At 41.3% G+C, this 6,039-nt stretch overlaps 1 pseudogene; it reads right to left on the reverse strand.

The window, feature by feature from the left end:
* Window positions 1-1,821: 1,821 nt before the first annotated feature.
* LOC114050343 lies at window positions 1,822-5,329 on the reverse strand (annotated as a pseudogene).
* Window positions 5,330-6,039: the final 710 nt, after the last annotated feature.

Here is a 6,039-nt window from a genome sequence, read left to right on the forward strand (position 1 = left end):
TGGAGGAGGGTTGAAAAACACTTTGTATCTCAGCAAAATATTTGAGATCTTCAGCATGCTAAACCATGCCCAGCCTGATAATATTGCTCCTACATTCCGGGAAGGCAAGTTTTCTTTCCCTGGTAGACCTAAGGGTTGCAGCCCAGTATTACCACCTGCTACCTGGGAATAGGGCAGCTAGCTGGTGCAATGGTTAGAGGAGTCAGGAAGACTCATCTTTCTGAGTTCAAATCTGGCCTCAGCCTCCCTAGCTGTGTGACCCTGGGCAAGTCACTTAACCCTGTTTGCCTCGGTTTCCTCATCTGTAAAATAGGCTGAGAAGGAAATGGCAAACCACCCCAGTATCTTTGCCAAGAAAACCCCATATAAGGTCACGAAGAGTTGGACATGACTGAAACAATTGAATGAAAATAAGTCCCTCTCTGTTCTGCCCTGCTCAGATCACATCTAGTGTGTATCGTGTTCAGTTCTAGGTACCACATTCTGGGAAAGACCTAGAAAAACTGGAGAGCATCCAGAGGAGGGCAACTCAGGATGACAAAGTAGGACCACAATCAGTGCAAGTTACAAAAAGGTGAACTAAGTCACTTAAATTAGTTTCCTCATTTGTAAAATGGGGCACAGAGTGAGCTCACAAGCACTTCATACATATTATCCTGTCACAACACCATTAGGTAAGCACTATTATTGTCCCCATTTTCCTGACTCAGAAGGCCACCATCTTCTTCCTAAGGCTAGTTGATCCAATGGGAAAACCTTTAGGTTTTTGTCTAAAGGAGTCCTCACAGTGAGGCACACAAATAAACTCTTCCTCTTTCCAAGCTCCTCTCAATGTATTGCAGTTACTACTAATGTGTCCTTCCTTCCCAAATGGTTTTCTGTTTACTTATCTGGGCACTGGTCCGCCCAGGTGGAATGTGAGCTCCTGAGTGCACTGGGAACTATTCCATTGTATGCCTCCATAGTCCTATCACAGTAATGAGATGGATAGGGATTTCAGGGGTATGCAGGGTGATCAGGAGTGCATGGGGTGTTCAGAAAGGACTAGCACCTCTGGCATGAGGGCTTACCAAGCCCTTTCCAGGGCTTCTTATCCACCTTGACTATCCACTTAGCACTCACCTCTCACCTGTGGTTCCAAGAAGCTGTAGCATGCACAATGGCCACACCCCTGTAAAACCATCTCAGGAGACAGATCAAACCTGGCTGAGAGTAACTGACAGGCCTCAAACCCATCAGTGAGTTAGGAGGATGTCTACCCCAAGCATGTGAAGACTTCCCCGGCAAAATAGACGGGTAAGAACAATGTGTTCCAACAGTCACGAAGGCCACTGAAGCAGGTGCTGTGGAGTACTTCGATATCGTCAGACATCCCCAAAGATGCCAAGATAACCCATTGCACCCTGAGCCATCGCCAGCCATCTTGACTTTTGTCCTACCACTGGACTTTGATGACTCTTGAAGACAGGGTAAGATTGATGACTTTGTACAGCTTTGCCTCACTCAAATCCATTTCACACACAAGTCAAGACACGCGTCTTGGTTCTCTTTGAACAGGAAGGACAAACAACGCCAACAGTGTCACAGTGGTGATGTTTGTTGCTCAGTGGTTGAATTACTGTTACCTGCATTCCATTTTCTCAGAATGCCTCCATGGGCTTCTGAATTTGCAATCAGAACACCTGGGTCAATGTCCTGTCTTTGCCAAGGATAACCTCTAGGGCCTTAGCTCAGTTATTTAACTACTGTGGGCCTCAGGTTCTTCATCTGTTAGATGAGGGAATTGGATAAGATGAGCTCTAATGTTTCTTCAGCTCTAAATCAATGATCCAATGAGTCTCTTGTTTCATGCACCACATTTTTGTATGTATTAACTAAACTGTCAGTTCCCTTCCCTAATCTTCAAAGACAGCATATGTGGAAGGAAGTCATTTCCCACAAAGAAAAAAAATGAAAACCCAGTCATTGATACTTCTCTCAATATCAAAAGTAAATGGCAGGCTGGCCATGGTTAATACTCTTTCTAAATACTCACGAAACACATTTAGCCGAACGTAGATTAACTCTCTTTCTGAAGCAGGAAGACTTTATTCAAAGTGATCATGCTCTCCCCGTTGTTCCATTGGCAAACCCTGGCAGTCCTTGATCTCGTGCCCGAGCTGATTACAAAGACCACGTGGTTTTGGCTTGTTGGGTTTGAATTCTTCCGTAATCATTGTGAAGTTTGGCTCTCGTGTGGCAAGTCCAAGTATAATGAGATCAGCATCTGCTCCACATAAGCAATAATGAGTATTTGGGTCATGGTTAGGTTGAGCTCTTTATCTTCTAATATAATCCATGATTTTATGTTCTCCTTTACCAGGAGCACTAGCATCAGAAAAAATAACTGTCAAATTTTCCCTCCCAGGGTCATTATTTAAATGATCAGCAATGTAATATCGAAGGCATTTAGCAAGATTGTCCATGAACTCAGTTCCTGGTGTGATATAATTGCTGTCAAATCTTTCTTTGATCTCTTCTGGAGAAAGAAAGCCACCTTTTGAGGGTATTTCTTCCCTGAATCATTACTTCTCTATAGTTGCTTCCATTCCTTCCTTTGATGCTCTAAACCTCCTAGAATGCTGCTGGTTCATTTTAGCACTGGAGCTACTCCATCCATTGCCTTGTAGAGAAGTTGCCTTGGTCTTACTATATTGAAGAGTCTATTGATATACTCAAAAATTGCAACCATCATTTTATCTTCATTTTTTGGTGCTGGTTTGTCTTCAGGGCGTGTACAAGAATGGGTGATTCCATTCATATCCAAATATAGATTATCAAACTCTGCTTCATTTGGATTAGGTTTACTGGGATCAACTGGGATCTTGATGCCATTGTGTTCTTTGGGCTTTTCCTTCTCAGTTTCAACCTCAGTTTCCTTCTTCATCTGTAAAATGGGAATAATGGTACTACCTACCTTTTTCATAAGTCTATTACATGGAAAGAACTTCATGAACTCTAAAGCTCTCTACCAGTGTGATGTTTTATCCTCATTCATTATCCCAATTGGCCCTAAACCCCTATTTTTCCTTTACCCCTTCCAGAGGTGGGACCTTTAATTCAGCACACTGAAATTTAAGAAATATTGAAAAATAATAGTAAAAAGCTTTAGGGAAGGATTTAAGTATGACTATCCCTACTATACAACAAACACCTTCCTCCCCCCTACCCAAAAAATTAAAAAAAAACATTGAGAGAACACTGCTCCTAAGAAATCATCAAGTGTCATGAATGTGTCTTAAACTTCTTTCTATTAGACTAGGTCACATATCATCGTAAATGAAGAAAAAGTATTTGTTGATTGAGTAATGGAATAATCTATTTGGGGTGACCATGGCATAATTAGACTACTACTTCAGTTGGAAATGCTATTGGCTAAATGAGGAAAATATGATGAGTTTTATTTCCTTTCTGAGTTTTTTTAAGGCTTTTTTGGTACTTCACCTATGTTTTAACTCACTGGAACTCCCAACAAGGAAACTCCCCCTACCAATGCATAGTAACTCCTCTGTAATTTTTATACTTCTTGGGAATTGGGGGTGAGGAGTGACTAGCCCAGAGTCACGTCGCCAATATGTGATAGGAGAAGTTCTTTGACCCAGGAAGCATAGCCCCCCCATCCACTACTTCACAAGGCCTCTCTCTTTTCAGTTTTAAAGGAGGGCCCCATTTCCTTACCAAGCAGAACATGGCAACTTAGACAAGATAAAATTATTAATCTAACCAGGAGAAAATGACTCCATACAAAGGAACAATAATTATCATTCAATGAAGGTACCCTTGATAGGAAATATAATTAGGGCAGTGAATAGCAGAACATATTAGGGAATCGTCTCAGCAGCCAGGTCTTGAGAATTGGTTATCCTGTCATCATGGAAGCTGGAGAACTCTGCAGCGGAACTTCTCATTGTATGCAAATGCGAAGGTTTTCCCTTTATTGCTTTGCATGGTTTAGTGTGGGAGTAGACGGTAAAACGACTTCATTTACTGAAAATCTGTAAGTTTCTCAACCCCCTTGAAACTTTGAACATGAAATCCATCACACTGAAAAAAAAAAAAAACTCACTCTTGGCAAGGACCATCACCATTCCATCCTACAAACTTATCAAAATAACTTATGCCAAGACACTCAGTGGGTTGTACAGCAAATCGCTAGCTGATACATATTAAACCAACCCTGGAATGTCACATTACCATTATGAAATTCTGTGATTTTATATTGGCTCTTAGGAAGTATTAGAAACCTCCAACCAGGCAAAAGTATGTTATAGCTGGAAGGGTCTGGGAGATACTTAGAGTCTTGAAGGGGTTCTTTATGAGACAAGACCTTCTTGGCTTGACAGCTGTCGGCCACACTCTGTGATAGCCTTCCAAAATATTCCAAGCTGCAGATTAGTTGCACGGCTTCATTGCTAAATGCTGGCTTTTCTAATCAACCACGGTTTGAATGCCCACGGAATTCTCCCTGATCCTCTGGTAAATGTTAAGTCTTTGTTGGCAAGGGACAAGCAAGGGATTGCTCTGAAGTCTGAAGGGCCAAAGAAAATCTCTATAAAACAAAGATAGATTTTCCTGCCTTCTTTAATGCTGAAAAAAATGCTGATGCAAATATCCGACGGGCATTAATGCCATTTCTCTAACCTCAAGGGAATGTTCTGCAGAAAAGATACTTTTTCAACTACTAAACTGTCTTCTTGTCAGTCTTTACAAAGCCGTGTTTCCAAGTCTGATGAATGCATTCTTGCTGGTTTATATATAACTCTGATTGTTGGAGAGAGGCTTTTGGAGGGCAACAATAACATTGTTGTTTTAAAGAATCAAAGGATCTCTTCATGAGAAAGTCACTTGCTAGAGCTTAAATGTCAAAGAGAAAAGTCCCATAAACTGTGCTGAAACAACCATTCATCAAGGCTTAAGTTTTATAAGATCATCCCTCATCCCACTACCATGTGAAGAAGATAGGGAAAGTCTCCTCTCACTACCCCTCCCTGAGTCCAGGGGTTGGTGAAAATTATGGGTCACAAAGGGTTAGGGGTAAAGTTAGAGAAAATACTAGCATGGCAACTCTATCTGATGGATGCTAAGAGTCTACAAGGAATGTTGGTTTCTTACTGAAGTCATGTGAAAATTGCTTTCTGCCACCAAAGTCCCTGTTTTCAAAGACTAACACTCTCAGTGATGCTCTGTGGCTGCGTATCATGGCACACCAAGATCTCAGCAGAATCCGAACTGCAGGTGAACCAATGGCCAATGCAATGTTCATGGTATGAATGGAAGCAGGCTGCTGCATCTCGCCATTGAGAAGAAGCAGAAAAGACATGTATGAGCAGGTAAACTAAGGGCAAGAGAGAGAAAGCCTGACTCTCAGGCAGGAAGATCTGCTTTTGAGTCCTGCCTTTGGCACATACTAGCTGTATAACACTGGAAAAATCATTTCATCTCTCAACAACTTTTTTGAGATTTTTAGCTGCAGAACAGATCCTGACCCATATGGATAGAGGAAATTTTCTCATCAGGTATTCCCTATGCTGATAAAATCACAGGTCTATCAAAAACAAACCAACAAATGGAAAAAGGAATGGGCCAGTCATATAGGCAGAATGAAAGGTAACAGGTGGACGGTCTGTCGGCTGCCCTGACATTTTTATCTGTTTCATAGGTTACTATGCCCAAAGAATTCATTACCTGGTGACCCAAATTTTGGAGATGGATTTCTCCATCTTTAACTGGGCTGCTCTTCACCCAAAGCAGAGGCATTCCATTACCAAAGCTTTTCTAGATTATAAGATGCTGCCAGAGCTACAATCCATTAGCCTTTAAAAAATTATTTTAATCTTAAAGGAAGACCTCGATTTTGTTGGATAGGTCTTTCTTTTGTAGAGACTTTATGGAAATACATTGACAGAAATCATTCAGGATAGGAAGAAATGACTGGGTTGCCATCTACAACAACATAATAGGTGCTTAATAAATGTTTTTGGATTGTACAAATGCTTTGGA

Source organism: Vombatus ursinus, unplaced genomic scaffold (assembly GCF_900497805.2).
Source record: "Vombatus ursinus unplaced genomic scaffold, bare-nosed wombat genome assembly UNPS02014799.1, whole genome shotgun sequence".
Taxonomy (NCBI): domain Eukaryota; kingdom Metazoa; phylum Chordata; class Mammalia; order Diprotodontia; family Vombatidae; genus Vombatus; species Vombatus ursinus.